The following is an 18,799-nucleotide window of genomic DNA, read 5'->3' as shown; positions in this document are numbered from 1 at the left end:
TTCCTTGTGGGAGATCTGTCCTTGGTCTAAGAAGGCCCTCAACTGATTGGACAAGGCTCACCCACAGTATGAAGATTAATCTGCTTTCCCCAAAGTCCACTGATTTAAATATTAATATCATCTATAAAACATCTTCAAAGAAATATCCAAACTATTATTTGACCACATATCTGGACATAACGGTCCAGCCAAGTTGGCATATGAAATTAACCATTACAGGTTCCATTCCATCCAACACACAAACTTGCCAGAAGCAACTTTGCCTCCCCATGATTGCATTTCCTCAGGGATTGGCTTTCCCCTTGGTGAAAAGAACTCAGGAACTAATACAGTAACATGTTCACAAGCTCACTTTTAGAAAAAACTACTGATAATGGATTTGCCATCAACGGCTCTCAATTCTTTTTCTAATGGCATCTAAAAACATCTCCTTTGATGTTTTATGTGTTTCAAGATCATTATAAGTTGGTATTGTTTGAATTTGGGAATCCAAAGGATAGTGATTATGCAAGAAGAACTAAATTGGTACTTTGGAGCCAGAGTGGGGTTGTGCCTCATAGTGGGAGTTCAAGATGGGGTACATGACTAGGTTAGGCCAGTTATGGTTAACATGTTCCACAAGAGAAGATTCTTTTTACTTCTGTGTAGACATGAATAAGAAATTGGACAGCCTGGGACCTTGTTGACGCTACACTGGAATTATGAGGGGGGAGAATTTACCTGAAAAAAAGAAGCACTGACACAAGAAGAACAAAGAAATGAGGAGAGAGGGGCACCTGGGTGGCTCAGTCGGTTGAGCATCCGACTTCAGCTCAGGTCGTGATCTCACGGTTTATGAGTTTGAGCCCCACGTCAGGCTCTGTGCAGACAGCTCAGAGCCTGGAGCCTGCTTGAGATTCTGAGTATCCCTCTCTCTCTGTCCCTTTCCTGCTTGTGTTCAGTCTCTCTCTGTCTCTGAAAAGAAAATAAACATTTGTCATGAGCTTGTCATAAGACAAGCTTTAGAAGGTAAAAGATCATCTTGATTTCTGTTGTGGTGGGTGTTTCATTATTCTCATGGCAGACATGAATAGTCATGCCAAATTTTAGAACATATAACAGATATCAATATTAATAAAACTTCAATTTGAATAATACCAATGTAGAATTTTTAAATAAACTAGTCAAACTAATGTGAGTTTTGGCTCCTTTAGAGGGGTCCTAGTGGGAAATTAAAATATTACCAGTGATTCTTCCATGACTCAGGAATGTTTTAGTGATGGCTTTCTTTGGAAAAGGACTTTATAGACTTACATATTATATTGATAATTGTCTATAGCATTTTTTTAAAAATTGAGAATGGATTCAGTTGATGGGAACAGGACAAATTTTGTAATGTCAACCTGGCAGATATGGTGATATGGTAGGTAATTATGTTTGGTAATGGCAGTTTTTATTATATGTTTTTTTTTAATTTTTATTTTTTTTATGTTAAGTAGGCTCTGCACCCAACACAGGATTTGAACTCATGACCCTGAAATCAAGAGTCACATGCTCCACCAACCGAGCCAGCCAGCCGCCCCTGAGTTTTTATTATTTTAAACCAAAAAGTGAAATAAAACCATGAAGAAACTATGTTCACGTAAGCATATTGTTTTCTTTTCTGATTTTAATGAGAAAGTGAATATTACCCAGCACAATACAACAATGACAAAAAACACACCATTAAAATATTCTCACTACTTACGACAACATACACTAGAATTATGGAAACATTTCTTTGGTATTCAAAGTTTTGTTTTTTAAAACTATCCTATAAAAATGTCAGTGTCTTTATGTGGGTGGTTATGGAGAAGAATATGCTAAATTAATACTTTGTCAGAGATGTAGTTAAGTGGATGCAGAAAAAAGAAGGAATAAGATAAAGAGGGAGTTGTTGAAATAGGAGGGTTGTCCATTTGACAAATCCCAAATCTAATTTGAAGTTTTGTCTCAGCATTTTTCTGGTTGAGAGATTGAAAGGGTCTTTCTTCGCAGAACAAAACCTTCTGGCTCTGCCATGGGGAGGGAAGCAGCTCAAGTCTCTGTAAATAATAGAATTGATTATATCTCACTTCCATTAACTCGAAAGCTCCCAGACTTTGCTTTGTTCACTCAGCAAGGTTTCCTTGCTTCTCATTACAAAATCTTTTTGTTGGTGATGACATTGTCACCTTCAAGAAATAAAGCACCAAAACTATCTGTGAGCTTCATTTCCGGGGAGTGCTACATGCTTTCTGTGGCACATAAAAGGGGGAAAAAGAAGAGGGGATTATATATTCCTAATAGAGAAGCCTTTCATATTTTTCCCATAGAGATCTATGCCATGCCACTTGCTAAAAACATAATAAATGGCTTGGAAATTAAAATTTGTCGGGAAGAAGATATTCCAGGCCAAAAGTGATGATCACCATTTGAAGTAAACAAAACGCACCTCAGAATATTTAAGCAGTGATTTTGGGTCTGAGATCTTTGACATCCAGTGCAATATTTATGGACTATAATATTTTCATTTGCTGACTAGAAAAAGCATGTACATTCATCTTTAGTAGTAAGTATTTTTTCTTAGAACCAAACTTAGGCAAAGACTTACCATTAGGCTCCTTGTTTGTAAACTAAATGGATACTCTTTTGTCTTATGTACAGCTAGAGAGCAAGGAATATGGGAAGTAGGGGAGGTTTTCTTGAATCAAGAAAAGAAAATGTGGGGGCACTTGGGTGGCTCAGTAGGTTAAGCATCCGACTTCAGCTCAGGTCATGATCTCACTGTTGGGGAGTTCAAGCCCTGCATCAGGCTCTCTGCCATCAGCTCTGAGCTTCTTGGGATCCTGTGTCCTCCTCTCTCTGTCCCTTCCCTGCTTGCACTCTCGCTCTCTCTCTCAAAAATAAATAAATAAATAAGTAAAAACATTTTAAAAAAGAAAAGAAAATTTGGCGAAGTGACTTAAAGGAACATGGCGGGTCTTGGAAATACCCCAGCTACATTCCTAAGGACAAAGGTAGCATTTTTCTCCCCAGTTTTAATTTAACATAACCCAGCTAATAAAAATCTTTAATTTTATGCACTTCAACTGATTTTTTTTTAAGTTTATTTATTTTGAGACAGAAAGGGAAAAAGGCATGAGTCAGGGAGGGACAGAGAGAGGTTTAGAGACAGAATTCCAAGCAGGCTCTGCATTGTCAGCACAGAGCCTAATGCTGGGTTCAATGGATCCCAAGAACTATGAGATCCTGACCTGAGCCGAAATCAAGTCAGTCGCTTAAGCCACTGAGCCATGCAGCCACTCTTCAACTGAGTTTGGAATTTGATCACTTTACTGGGTTTGATAATAAGGCTTTTCTGAATAAATAGATGTGCATGTAAGTGTGAGAGATTAGTTAGTAATGGAGATGAGGACAGAAGATTTTCTTGGACTTGGTTTCTGAGAAAAAAATAACTTACTGATAGCTTCAAGTTCTTTATCTGAAATGTCATTTCCTATTGAACTTTGTATATTTCACGTGGCATTTTCACTAAATCTCCTTTCTGTATGAGAAACAAAATTCAGAGAAAAGGATTAGTCGAGACATTCCTCTAAGTAAAACAAGAACAACTGATTTCTTTGTGATTCTCCACCATGCTTTATCAGAGGTGTTAAATTGTGTGCATAAAAGTTAAGGTATTCTGTATTAATGTTTAGAGATTAATATTAATATTTAGCGATAAAAGGAGATTAATACTTATATTAACCCTTTAATATTTAAAGATAAAAGTTAGTGTCAGCACGATAAATTTACAGACCCAATACTCTGGAGGATTTCCACCTGATTACACATTATACAAATATTGAAGAAAAGTTTTAATAAGTGTTAACAGTAAGACAACAGGCCCCAAATGGAATCACTTATGCTAAGCTCCATATCACCAAACTGAGACTTAATTACAGTTTTGGTTCTCCAAGAAATGGGATCTCAAACCAGTTAATCAGGAGTTGCTTGAACAGCGATAGATACCCAGTCTGTCTGATGGGCCCCCGCCATCCTTAAGGAAAGTTACCTTGCATAACCAACCTACTTTTCCCCTAGTATAACTCTCTTTTTTCTGCCACCCCCTCCCTTAAAAGTCTTTCATTTTGTGCAGCTCCTCGGAACTCCTTTCTACAGGCTAGATTAGATACTGCCTGATCCCTGCGTTGTTGAATAAAACCAACAAGGTGTTTAAAATTTATTCAGGTAAATTTTGTTTCTTAACATAAGAGAATAGCATGAACCACTTTCTTCCAATGAATTTGACTGCATAGTTTAAATGGGTAAATTTGTTTAAAAAACAATTACTAAAATTGATAAAAAAAAAGGAAGTAATATGCATAAAGACAGAAATAAATGAAATAGAAAAATAGGAAAAAAAAGCAAACAACAAAGAAAAGTAACACTGGCAAAATCTGGTTCTCTGGAAACTTCAACAAGATGGATAAATCCTGAAATCTAAACAAAAACAGGGAGACAGCATAAATTACCAAAATAAGAATCAAAGGGAATGTCTTTGATCTTATATCTATAAACTTGTAGCTAATATCATACTTGCTGGTGAACTTAAAAGTTTTTCTTCTACGATTGGGAATAATATAAGGATGCCCATGTACCATATCCATTCAACATTAAATTGAAGGTTCTAGCCATTGCTATGTGCAAATTATGTCATTGTTTACAAAGGAGATAGTAATGACCTTAGAAACAAAAACTAGAAATAATGATGGATTTAACAGGGTTGCATTTTCACAAGTTTAATACAGAAGTCCATTGCATTTTTATATTCCAACAAAATAATTGGCAATGACATTTTAAAATTCTATTTGTGATTTTGTCAAAAGTAAATTCCTAGTCCTAATTTAAAAAATGATATGTAAGACCTTTACACTTGAAACTACCAAGCATTGCTAAGATAAATTAAAGAAGTCCTAAATAAGTAGAGAGATAGTTTATGTGTATTGATTGGAACATCTAATATTGTTAAAAGGGTAATTCTCCCCAAATTGATCTGTGGATTATTGTTAATTCTTATGAAAATATACACAGGCTTTAAAAAAAAAAAAGAGAGGACCACCTGGGTGGCTCAGTTGGTTAAGTGTCTGACTCTTGGTCTCAGCTCAGGTCTTGATCTCACAGTTTGTGAGATCAAGCCCTGCATTGGGCTCTGCACTGATAGCATGGAGGCTGCTTGGGATTCTCTCTCTCTCTCTCTCTCTCTCTCTCTCTCAAAATAAATAAATAAACTTAAAAAGTTAAAGAAAAAGAGAGAATTACAAATTGGTTTAAAATTTATGCGAAGATGTAAATGGCTTAGTGTAACCAAAGCAATCTTGAAATAAAGGAACAATATTAAAGGACTTATATTACATGTCTTAATAACTTCTATAAAGATACAGTAGTCAACAGAATATAATACTGAAATAAGGATCTACAAATAGATAAAGAACCCAGAAAATCGCACACCTTTACAATCATTTGATTTTTTTTTTAAGTTGCCAAAGCCCTCCAAAGTTGAGAAAAATGACTCTGCGTTAAGTTGTGTTGGAATAGTTGATATCCATATAGAAAAAAATACTGTATCTCACACTACATACTGTACAAGAAATTAATTCAAGATGGTCCTAGATATAAAACCCAAAAATAATAAGCCTTTTAAAGGAAAAATTTCAGACTGTATTAGTGACTTGGGTGTAAGCAAAGATTTCTTAGATCACAAAAAGCTAAAACAATAAAAGAAAAAAATATATATACTTTTTCAAAATGATAAATTGTATGCATTAATAAAAACAAATTTAAGAAGATGAAAAAGCAAGTGAGAGAGTAGAAGAATATATTTGCAGACTATATATCTGACAATAAAATGATATCAAGCATACATAAAGAACACTTATAAATTCAATAACAAAAAATCAAAAGAGCTCAGTGAAAAGTGGGAGAAAAACTTGAACACACATTTAACAAAAAGAAATATACAAATGGAAACATGAATATGGAAATGGGTTAAACATCGTTATTCCTCTGGGAATGGCAAAGTAAAAATTCAATGAGATAACACTTCACACTCACCTTAATGGCTACATAAAAAAAGACCAATAGCATCAACTGTTGGAGGGTATGTGAAGCATCCTATTATTGGAAAGAGTGAAAAATTGTATAACCATTCATAAAAATTCTGGAAATTTCTCATAAAACCAAACATATACTTACCTCTGACCCAGCAGGTATACTCCTAGATCAATACACAATTGAAAGGAAGATGTATTGACAAGACGATTTTTACATAGATGTTCATAATGGCTTTAGTCATAATAACCAAAAACTGGAAATAGCTCAGGTATCCAGAATTAGGAGCATAGATAAACTGTAGCATATTCATATAATAGAATACTATTCATGAATAAAAAGAAACAATCTACTGATTCACAGAAAGATATGGCTTAATCTAAAATCATCACAAGAAACTTTGCAAAAAGACTACAAATTACATGATGCTAATTACAGGATGTTCTAGCACAGACATAATTCCATTGTTGGAAAATATCAGAATGTCAGCTGCCTCCACAGAAGATGTGAGATGGGATTTACTGTCTTACATGAAGAAATGATCTGTGGTGTTGAAATTATATTAGATCTTGACACAGATTTGGATTGCACAGGAGAAAGTATTTATTAGATCTCAGCAAATGTTCACTTAAGATTTGTGTATTAACACTATGTAAAAAGGAGAAAAATTAAATATAAGTTGAAATATATGTCTGCATCGTCTGGATTTGAGGGAGATTAAAACTTGGTATTTCAACAGTTCAAAAGTCCTTTCTTAAAATAGTTCCCATGCATTCAATAATAGATGATTTTTAAGCTTAATTTGATTCATGACTATTCAGTAAATTTGGACAATTTTTAAGCTTCCTGAAGTCATTCATTGTTCTATATTTAAGGCAGTAAATTCTTCCCACTCAGAGAATTTTAGACATAAAATTTTAGGCACTTCATTTGAAAAAATACATAATTAATATCACACAGCTTTCAACTTCATGTTTAAATGTGTGTAAAAAATATTAATGCTTTTGAAATAATGAAAGTAGAAATTGCATTTCGTTAAGGGGAAGAAGAGGAGGTCAAAATATTTTCGTTATGTCTTCGGGAAAAGTGAAGGAGAGAAGAGGAAAGAGAAGTGTAATAAAGAGAAAAAAAGCAAAATCAGTTTGAGACATTTATGATGCTTTGGTATGAATGCTGAACAAGATGCTCTTTTTTACCATCCCATAGTCTTTTTTTTTTTTTTCTACTGTTTAGGATTCACTACACAGGATGGCTAAGTGGTCGGTTAAGTGTCTGACTCTTGGTTTTGGCTCAGATCACGATCTCATGGTTTCGCGGGTTGGAGCCCCTCGCTGGGCTCTGTGCTTGCAGCACGGAACCTGCTTGGGGTTTTCTCTCTTTCCTTCTCTCTCTGCCCCTACCCCACTCGTGCTGTCTCTCTCTCTCAAAATAAATAAACTTAAAAAAAAAAAAAGAATTCCCCACACAGGGGAATAACATTTGTATTCCATCTATTTTCCATTTCTTTATGGAATGCTCCTATATGGTCAAGAAAGAGGCAGAAGAAAGAAGGGAAATTTCTGGGATTTTCCAACTGAATATTTTTCTTGTTTAGATAGTCATTTTGATTACACATTTCTCATGAGGGTGATCTAGTTTTGAGATTAGAATACAACTGAAAAACACCAATAGGAAATTACATATTTACTTTTATCAACTTTCAAAGCTACTCATTAAAATCCTATTTAGTTACTCTTCAGTTTTATAATGTATTTGTGTAAGTTTGTATTTATGACAAAACATTTGCTCCAAGGTCAAATGTGTCTTTGCTTTGCATGCATTTTCAAGGGAATTATTGAAATAGTCTTTTTTTTAAAAAGCATTATCAGTGAACATTTTGATATGTATTAACATATTTCAACATTTATTCTTCCCAAATCTCTAAAGGTTTGAATGTTTCATTTCACTTTTTTCTTTCCTAAATAAAAATAGCAAATAATAATTCTCCACAGAGCAATTTCTTAAAGCTAGAGCATTATTTTCTTGAACATTTCTCATTTAATAGTGATCATTCCAGTGAATTACTAAGAAGACAAAAACAATAAATATATTGTCGTTTGAAATGTCCAATTCTTAAAAAAAAAACGTACCAGTCACAGGAGGTATTTGTTCTGCAGGTGTTTATATATATATATATATATATATATATATATATATATATTTTTTTTTTTTTTTTTTAATTCTTAATCTTTATTTTTGAGAGAGAGAGAGAGAGAGAGAGAGAGAGAGTGCAAGCGGGGGAGGAACAGAGAGAGAGGGAGACAGAAACCGAAGCAGGCTCCAGGCTCTGAGCTGTCAGCACAGAACCCGATGCGGAGCTCAAACTCAGGAACCATGAGATCATGACCTGAGTCGAAGTCAGACGCTTAGCCAACTGAGCCATCCAGGTGCCCCTGCAGGTGTATATATTCTAACATAATGGAATTTAATTTACACAAGAGATGGTACATGACATTCCCCTAAGACACTGCTTTCCTCTTATCATTCCCCTGGGATCTATGCTGCTGCTCTCATAATCAATTGCATTATCTTCCTGGCCTTTATGCCCATCAGAATCTTATTAATTCACATCATAATCCTTGGAAGCGTTTGGGCATGTCTTTCCTCCCAGTGCAGAGCTCAGTAGGCAAGTCAGTTTTCTCCTGGGAAGGCCATAATTCTACTTTTCTCCCACTGTGGCATTTCTGCTTATTTGACCCTTTCTCAATACTCAGATAAGCATGTCAATAAAGGATCGATAGTCAGTAAGTCTCAACTCTTGGTAGGCCGTTGTCACCATGAAACTTTAGCTATATTTCTAACTGACATCACTGATCTCTCCTCTTTCTAAACTATAATTTAAAATTGTTTAAAAATAGTTTTATGAAATGTTTTAACATTGAAAATATTAATATATTAAAATTATGCATATTCAATATCATGCACTACCCAAGCTGAATACATTATGTGATTTTGCATATTTTCCTCCATGTGGACACTTGTGTTTACTAAACTAAAATCATACAGGACAGATCATTCTGAATTTTATTATATTCATTTAATATTGTATCATATACGTTTCCAGCTCTCATAAGTATAACCTTTGATGGCCACATGACATTCCATCATGTTAATGTATCATACAGCATAACGTAATTTTCCTAATAGTGGTCACACTGGTTGTTTTCAAATTTCCCTTTTCATAGATTGTGTCTGAAATTTTATTGAGCATCTACTGAACGTGTAACTTAGAATTTGTTCTACATCATGTTTCACCATCTTACCTTCAGGGATTCAAAAAGCCCAAGAAATTCCAAACCCACTTCGAAAACCAATCTTTCAAAACCCATCTTTATCATTCACAAATGAAATCTATGGTAATAGGGCAACCTGTCTCCACACTTTTAAAAAAGTTATTAAGCTTTAGAATGCACTAACTGGAATATAATGGTAAAATAAAGAGAAATTACTCAGAATAAAATTACATACATTTCTTTGTTTTAATGGTTGGGCACGTCAATCTTAGAGGGAATGAAATAGTCATGACTGCATCAATGTTAAATTAATACATGAGCAATTAATTAATGGAATTCTGAACATGAGAATCCATTTCATACAAGAAGTAAGGACAATAAAAGAGAAGAAGCACAAAACACAGGTAGAGACTAGAATTAAAAAAAAGTGTTAGGAAAATTAGTGACAGAATGAACTTATTTGAACATAAGAAACAAATGGAAATTCTTTTAATTGTAGAAAAGATAACTCTCTAAAACAAATGACAGGTTCCCCAAATAAAGACAAATGAAGATGCATGGCATGTCTTGCAAACTTCATGGTATTGCGAGATTTGGGAGATCCATTTTGTGGGCTATTTTCCACGTCAGCACTCCCACAGACAGGCTATCGCATGTTACCAATGATACAGACTTAATACTAGTCCAAATGAAAATTATTGAATAACAATAATAAGTCACAAATAAATAGATAAATAATAAACTCTCATTGGCCAGTTTAATTACAATTACTATTACCTTGGTGTAGTTTTACTCTAGGTAAATAGAATATGTGATATGAGTATACAATTCAATAATTAGAAGAGAATATATATTTTTAATTTATTTTTTATTTAAACTCCCCTCAACTATATCTTTCCTAATTTACTGGTTTTGTCCATAGTTGGTTTTTTATAAAAATAACTTCTCAGCTTTCCTCTTACCAAAGTATAGCCACTTTATAGTGAATTTATATTTATTTATAGTGAATTCCACCCAGTAGAGCATTTGGCAAGTCTTGGCACTGTGGGACAGTCCTATATATCGCAGCACATCTGGGATCCCAGGCCCACACTTTCTAAGAGCTGGTGTATTTTCCAATCATCGTGATAATTCACAGCACACCTACAGATTTCCAAAAATGCTCTGGGGAGGGTGCCTCCTCTACCGAGAACCATTTCCTACTAATTCATGATGTTATTTTATTTTCCCCCCTTTATTTAGGCATGTTTTTCTTTTTCTTTTAATTTTTAAAAATGCTCATTTATTTTTGAAAGCTAGAGAGCAAGTGGGGGAGGGGCAGAGAGAGAGGGAGCCAGAATCCCAAGCAGGCTCCATGCCATCAGTGTAGAGCCCGATGCGGGGCTGATGATGTTTTTCAAGGCAGGAACTATGAATTACATTTAATTTGTTATTCGGGACACCATGTAACTTATTGTTCAAACCAGATACTTTTGAGCGTAAATAGGTATGCTAATAATTATGCTAATTATGTGTAATGGGTGTGAATTGGGACTTTTATAAACAAACTGGAATATTCCCCTAATTATAACAGAAACAGAGGTCTACAATTCTTTATCCAAAAATCTTTGGGCAATATTTATTTTAATTTTTAAAATTTTCTTATTTGAGTATAGTTGACACATAATGTTACATTAGTTTCAGATGTACACTTTAGTGATTTGACAAGTATATACATTATGCTGTGTTCACCACAAGTAGAGCTAACATCTGTCCCATTACGTTGTTATTACAATGTCATTGACTATATTCCTTATGTTCTGCTTGTCACTCCCAAGACGTACTCATTCTGTAACTGAAGGCCTGTATCTCCATCTTTCCTTCACCCATTTTGCCAAAGTCCTGATCCCCCTCCTCTCCGGCAACCATCAGTTTGTTATCTGATTCTGCTTTTTGTTTGTTTATTCATATTTTAAATTCCATTTATGAGTATAATCATATGGTATTTATTTTTCTCAGCCTGACTTATTTCACTTAACATCATACCCCCGGGTCCATCCATGGTGTCTCAAATGGTATGATCTCATCCTTTTTATGGCTATATAATATTCCATTGTATATATATACCACATTTTCCTTATCCATCCATCTATTGGTGGGTACATAGGTTACTTCCATGTTTTGGCCATTATAAATAATGCTGCAAAAACACACAGGGCTGCATATATCTTTTTGAGTTAGTGTTTTCATTTTCTCTGGGTAAATACTCAATAGTGGAATTATTGGATCATATGATATTTCTATTTTTAATTTTTTGAGGAACCTCCGCACTGGCTTTCCACAGTGACTGCACCAATTTACATTCACACCACAGTGCATGAGGTTTCCTTTTTCTTCACATTCTCACCAATACTTCCTGTTTCTTGTCTTCTTGATTTTAGCCATTCTAACATGCTTGAGGTAATATTCTGGTTTTTATTTGCATTTCTCTGATGATTAGTGATGTTGAGCATCCTTTCATGTGCCTTTTGACCATCTGTACATCTTTGAAAAAATGTCTATTCAGGTCCTCTACGCATTTTTAAAAAATTTCTTTTTTAACGTTTATTTATTTTTGAGAGACAGAGACAGAGTGTAAGCTGGGGAGGGGCAGAGAGAGAGGAAGACACAGAATCTGAAGCAGGCTCCAGACTCTGAGCTATCAGCACAGAGCCTGACGCAAGGCTCGAACCCGTGAATTGTAAGATTATGACCTGAGCTGAAGTTGGACGCTTAACCGACTGAGCCATCCAGGTGCCCCTCTCTACCCATTTTTTAAATCAGGTTTTCTTTTCATGTGATTGTGTAAGTTCTTTATATGTTTTGGATATTAACCCATTTGGATATATCATTTGCACATATCTTCTCTCATTCAGTAAGTTGTCTTTTAGTTTTGTTGATTGTTTCCTTTGCTGTGCAGAAGGTTTTTATTTTGATGTAGTCTCAATAGTTTATTTTTGCTTTTTTGCCCTTGTCTTAGGAGACTGATCTAGAAAAATGTTGCTATGGCTGATTCCAGAGAAATTACGGCCTATGCGCCCTTCTAGGATTTTTATGGTTTCAGGTCTCATGTTCAGATCTTTAATCCATTTTGAGTTTATTTTTATGTATGGTGTTAGAAAGTGGTTCAGTTTCATTCTTTTACATGTAGCCATCCTGTTTTCCCAGCACCATTTATTGAAGAGACAGTCTTTCCCCATTGTATATTCGTGACCTCTTTGTCATAGATCAATTGACCATATAATTGTGGGTTTATTTCTGGGCTCTCTGTTCTGTTCTATTGATCTATGTGTCTATTTTTGTGCCAATACCATAGTGTTTTTATTACTACAGCATTGTAATACATCCTGAAATCTGTGATTGTGATACCTTCAGCTTTGTTCTTCTTTCTCAGGATTGCTTTGGCTATTCAGGGTCTTCTGTACCATTTAAATTTTAGTCTCATTTGTTCTAGTTTTGTGAAAAATACTGTTGGTATTTTGATAGGGATTGCAGTGAATTGGTAGATTGCTTTGGGTAGCACGGACATTTTAACAATATTTGTTCTTCCACTCCGTTAGCATGGAATATATTTCCATTTGTTTGTGTCATCTTCAATTTCTTTCATCAGTGTTTTATAGTTTTCCGAGTATAGATATTTCACCTCTTTGACCAAGTTTATTCCTAGGTATTTTATTCTTTTTGGTGCAATTATAAGTGGTGTTGTTTTTTTAAGTTTCTCTTACTGCAACTTTGTTGTTAGTGTGTAGAAATGCTACTGATTTTTGTTATTAATTTTGTACCATGCCACTTTGCTGCATTTGCTTATTACTTCTAGTAATAAACTAGACTTTGCTGGAGTCTTTGGGATTTTTGTATTTATAGTATCATAGTGAGAGTTTAACTTTTCATTACCAACATGGATGCTTCTTATTTCTTTTCTTTCTTCTTTCTTTCTTTCTTTCTTTCTTTCTTTCTTTCTTTGTTCTTTTTTTTTTTGTCTGATAGCTGTGGGTAGGACTTCCAGTACTACGTTGAATTGAAGTGGCAAGAGTAGACATTCTTGTCTTGTTCCTCACCTTGGTTTTTCGTCTTTGACGATGATGATGTTAGCTAAGAGTTTTTCATATATGGCCTTCATCATGTTGAGTTATGTTCCCTCTAAGCCTACTTTGTTGACAGTTTTTATCATGAATGGATCTTGTATCTTGTCAAATGCTTTTTCAGCATCTTTTGAGATGATCATATTGATAGCCTTTGTTTTGTTGATGTAGTGTATGGCGTTGATTGATTTTTGAATATTGGACTTCCTGGCATCCCAGGAATAAATCCCACCTGACTGGTGGATGATCTTTTTAATGTATTGTTGTATGAGGTTTGTTAGCATTTTGCTGAGGTATTTTTGCCTCTATGTTAATCAGGGATATTGGCCTGAAGTTTTCTGTTTTTGTGGTGTCTTTGTCTGGTTTTGGTATTAGGGTAATGCCGGCCTTGTAGAATGTATTTGGAAGTTTTCTTTTCTCATCTATTTTTGGAATGGTTTGAGAAGAAAAAGTATTAACTTTTCTTTAAATGTCTGGTAGAATCCACCTGCGAATCCATCTGGTCCTGGACTTGTATTTTTTGGTAGGTTTTTGATTATCAATTCAGTTTCCTTATGTGTAATCAGTCCAGACTTTCTACTTCTTCCTGGTTCAGTTTTGGAATTATTGTGTGTTTCTAGGAATGTATCCATTTCTTCTAGGTTGCCCAGTTTGTTGGCATATAATTTTTCAGAGGATTTTCTTTTAATCTTTTATATTTCTGAAGTATCAGTTGTTACTTCTCTTTTCTCATTTCTGATTTTATTTATTTGGATCCTTTCTCTTTTTATCTTGATGAGTCTGGCTAAGGGTTTATCCATTTTGTTTACCTTTTCAAAGAACCAGCTCCTGGTTTCAGTGATTTTTAAATTTTCTTTAGTCTGTATATCACATATTTCAGCTCCTGATTTTTATTACTTCCTTTCTTCTACTCATCTTCAGTTCTGTTTGTTCTTTTTCTAGCTCCTTTAAGTGTAAGCTTATATTGTTAATTTGAATTTTTTCTTTAATCTTGATGTAGGCCTGTATCGCTTTATACCTCTCTTATAACTGTTTTTACTGTGTCTTAGGTATTTTAGACTGTTGTGTTTTCATATTCATTTGTATGTATGTATTTTTTTCTTTTTTTCTTTGATTGCTTCATTAACCCACTGGTTGTTTAATATCATCTAATCTAGTCTTCATGTATTTGTGATATTCCTAGTTTTTTTTCTTGTGATTTATTTCTAGTTTCTATGTTGTGGTTGGAAAAATGCATGGTATGATTTCAAACTTCTTAAATTTATTGAGATTTGTATGATGACATAATATGTGGTCTATTCTGGAAAATGTTCCAAGTGTGCTTGAAAATAATGTATACCCTGTTGGTTTTGGATGGATTGTTCTGTATATATCTGTTATGTCCATCTGTTCCAATGTGTCATTCAAAATCATTCTTTCTTTTTTGATTTTCTGTCTGGATGATGTAGCCACTGATGTAAGTGGTTGTTAAAGTTTCCTTCTATTATTATATTATTATCAATTTATGTATTTAGGTGCTCCAGTATTGCATGGATAGGTATTTACAATTGTTATATCCTCTTGTTGGAATGATCCCTTTATCACTATGTAATGTCTTTCTTTGTCTCTTGTTACAGTTTCTGTTTTGAAGTCTATTTTGATTGCTACCCTGGCTTTTTTTTTCTTCTACCATTTGCATAGTGAATGTTTTCCTATCCCTTAACTTTTTATCTGTATGCCTCTTTAGGTCTGAGGTGAGTCTTTTGTAGGCAGCATATAAATGAATCTTGATTTTTTTAATCCATTTTGCCGCTCCATATCTTTTTAAAAGTTTTTTTTAAGTGTTTTTATTTATTTTTGAGAGAGACAGAGACAGAATGCGAGTGGGTTAGGGGCAGAGAGAGAGAGAAAGACACAGAATCTGAAGAGGCTCCAGGCTCCAAGCTGTCAACACAGAGCCCATCGCCGGGCTGGAACTCAAAGCTGTGAGATTAGGACCTGAGCCGAAGTTGGATGTTCAACCAACTGAGCCACCCAGGCGCCCGCCTCTCCATATCTTTTGATGGAGCATTTAGGCCATTTACATTTAAAGCAATTATTGATAGGTATATACTCACTGCCACTTTTAAATTTGTTTTCTGGTTGTTTTTGTTGTTCTTCTTTGTTCCTTTCTTTTTCTCCTGCTCTCTCTCTCTTTTTTTTTTTTTTTTTTTTTTTTTTTGATCATCGCATATCTATAGTTCTGTAGTATTTTGTTTGGTTTTCTTTCTCTCTCTCCTTTTTTAAAATTTTATTTAATGTTCATTTGTTTGAGAGAGAGAGAGAGACAGACAGACAGACAGAGAGACAGAGCATGATCAGGGGAGGGGCAGAGAGAGAGGGAGACATAGAATCCGAAGCAGTCTCCAGGCTCTCAGCTGTCAGCACAGAGCCCAATGCAGGGCTCAAACCGTGAACCGCGAGATCATGACCTGAGCTGGAGTCAGATGCTTAACCAACTGAGCCACCCAGGTGTCCCTCTTTCTCTCTATTTTTGTTGTATATATCATAGGTTTTTGGTTTGTGGTTACCATACATTTTGTATCCAATAATCTAAGTAAATAGCAATCTGTATTAATTTGATGGTCATTTAAGCTCAACTATATTCAAAGAAGATGAAGAAGAAGAAGAAGAAGAAGAAGAAGAAGAAGGAGAAGGAGAAGAGGAGGAGGAAGAAGAAGAAGAAGAAGAAGAAGAAGAAGGACAAGAAGAAGAAAAAGAAATTTCTTTTCCTTTTTCTCCTTCTTTTCCCTTTTAACGCTCTTCTCCATATTTTGTGTATATTTTGTCATATTTTATATCCTTTTTATTCATATTTTCCTTATGTCTAATTATGGCCACTTATATAAGCTCCTTTAACGTTTCTTGTAAGGCTAGTTTAGCGGTGATAAACTCTTTTAGCTTTTGCTTGTCTGGGGAGCTCTTTATCTCTCCTTCAAATCTGAATGATAACCTTGCCAGGTAGAGTATTCTTGGTTGTAGTTTTTTCCTTTTAGCACTTTGAAAATATCATGCCACTCCCTTCTGGCTTGCAAAGTTTCTGCTAAAAAATTAAAAAGATTTTTTAGATTCTGTTTTTACCTTTAACCATTGACATGCTAATTATTATGGGCTGTGGTTCATCTTGTTTGGAACTCTGTGCTTCTTGGACTTGGATGTCCATTTCCCTTCTTAGGTTAAGGAAGTTTCAGTAATTATTTCTTCAAATAAGTTTTTTATACCTTTCTCTCTTCTTCTTCTTTGGGGACCCCTATAACGTGAATGTCTGTTTATGTGATGTTATCCAAGAGATCTCTTAATCTGTCCTCATTTTCAAAAATTCTTTTCTCCTTTCACTGTTCTGTTTGTGTATTTTCCATTACCGTGTCTTCTGCATTGTTGATATGTTCTTCTGTGTCCTCTAATCTAATGTTGATTCCCTATATTGTATTTTTTTCCCGTTATTGTATTCCTCAACTCTGATTGGTTCTTTTTAATATTTTCTATCTCTTTATTGAAGGTCTCACTGAGTTCTTCTACTTTTTCCCCAACCTAATTGTAAATATTGTCTGTTTATATCACTATTTTAAAATTTTTTATCAGACATATTGCTTACCACTGTTTCATTTAATTCTTCTGCTGAGTTTTTTTTTTTCTTGTTCTTTCTTTGAGAGCATATTCTTCTGTTTCCCCATGTTGCTTGACTTTCTGTGCTTGTTTCTATGGATTAAATTAAATGGCTACTTATCCTTAAGTTAAAGGTGTCGTCTTGTGTATGGTGACTCCTATGCAGGTTGTGTGTGTTTGGTGACTTTTGCTGGATGGCTGGCACTTTTGCTGCATATCCTAGTTACTCCTTTAACCCATGGCCTTTTACAGAGAGAGAGAATGAAGAAAAAAATAATAATACTAATAAAATAAAAAAGACAATAATAAAGGAAGAAAGGAAAAAGGAAAAAAAAGAGGAAGGAAAAAAGAAAAGAGCAAACTTAAGCAGAAAAAAATAAAAACAGAACAAGACAAATTTTAAAAAGTAAAAAGTAAATAAAATATAAAAGTACAAATTAAAGAGAAAAAAAGCACCAAACTATGGCTCGTTTTCTGTGTCCCAGCACTACAGGGCATCTTCTGTGGGTTTCAAGGCCTTGGGCTGAATGTTTGGAATGTCAAGCATATGTTAAGGCTTCAAAATTGTAATTTTTAAAGGATATAAGTTGTTCCTTTAAGCTTGTATGCACATTGTGCATATGATTATCTTTCACACACAAATTTTTGTCTGGGAGACAATGTTCTTTATCAAAAAAATGGGACTCATAAGACCGTTCTGTTATTGGGATTTCTTTTTTTAACTTGTAAGTTAAAACACAGTCTATCATTCCTGTCTGTATACCCTCTGTATCTGAACAGTTAGTAAAAATCTCTGCTTCCATTGAGTCTGTTTGTACTTTTTTTGAGATTGTGAAACATGCTCTCAGTGTTTAAGAGTGAATTTTTATAACCACAAGATTGTTTTTGAGGAAGTCCTGATAGCTTAAAAATTGGGGAGATAAAAAATTGGTTAAAGTGAAACTAGAACAAGGAGAAAGAATTCACAGTTAAACCATGTTACCAAATTTCTGTGTTGTTCACCAGTTAATTTATTTTACAGAACACACAACTGCAAACCCTCAGTAGAAAACAACAATAACATTTTATTTCTCAAATGTTTCTGACATTCTACTGATTTGCTCTGAGCTGGACTGCTTTAAGCATGAAATTTTGGGGCCATATTTAGCCATGGTCCTGCTGGTTTCAGCTGTGTTTGCTCAGGTGTTTCCAGATAGCTGAACGCTCTGTTCTGGCCTAGGCTTGGCTGGGCACCTTGGCTGGGACAGTTCTGTCCCATGTATTTCTTTTCTTCCTCCTGAAACAAGCAAGACAACCTAAGGTATGTCTTTCTTTTGGCAACAGTAAGCATCAGAGTAAGCCAACCCAAAGACAGAACATTTTTTAAGAATGCTAGTGTCACCTCTGTTAACCAAAGCATATCATGCCCCTAAGCTTAGAAGCAGGAAATTAGCCTGGGATGATGCCAGAATGTTACAATGAAAGAACAGGGATATTATGAGCAGTAAGGAATTGGGGTCATTAATTCAACCAAAAGCTCTGAAAGATTGAAATAATGTAGACCAAGGATATTCTTTTGCGGGGGGGGGGGGGGGGGCGGGGAGTGGAGGATGTCCTATACACTTTCTCAGAATTGTATCTACTGTAACGTCAAACAAAACACCTTTACTTAGTATCATGATTGCAGCTCCTGGTTTTACCACCTTCTAGCTGATTGACCTTGAGTAAGTCAGT

Source organism: Lynx rufus, unplaced genomic scaffold, assembly GCF_022079265.1.
Source record: "Lynx rufus isolate CCGP_SWC_20201006 ecotype Redwood Valley unplaced genomic scaffold, mLynRuf1.p SCAF_2, whole genome shotgun sequence".
Lineage (NCBI taxonomy): Eukaryota > Metazoa > Chordata > Mammalia > Carnivora > Felidae > Lynx > Lynx rufus.
The sequence above is the reverse complement of the archived record's forward strand: the minus strand, read 5'-3'. Positions refer to the sequence as shown.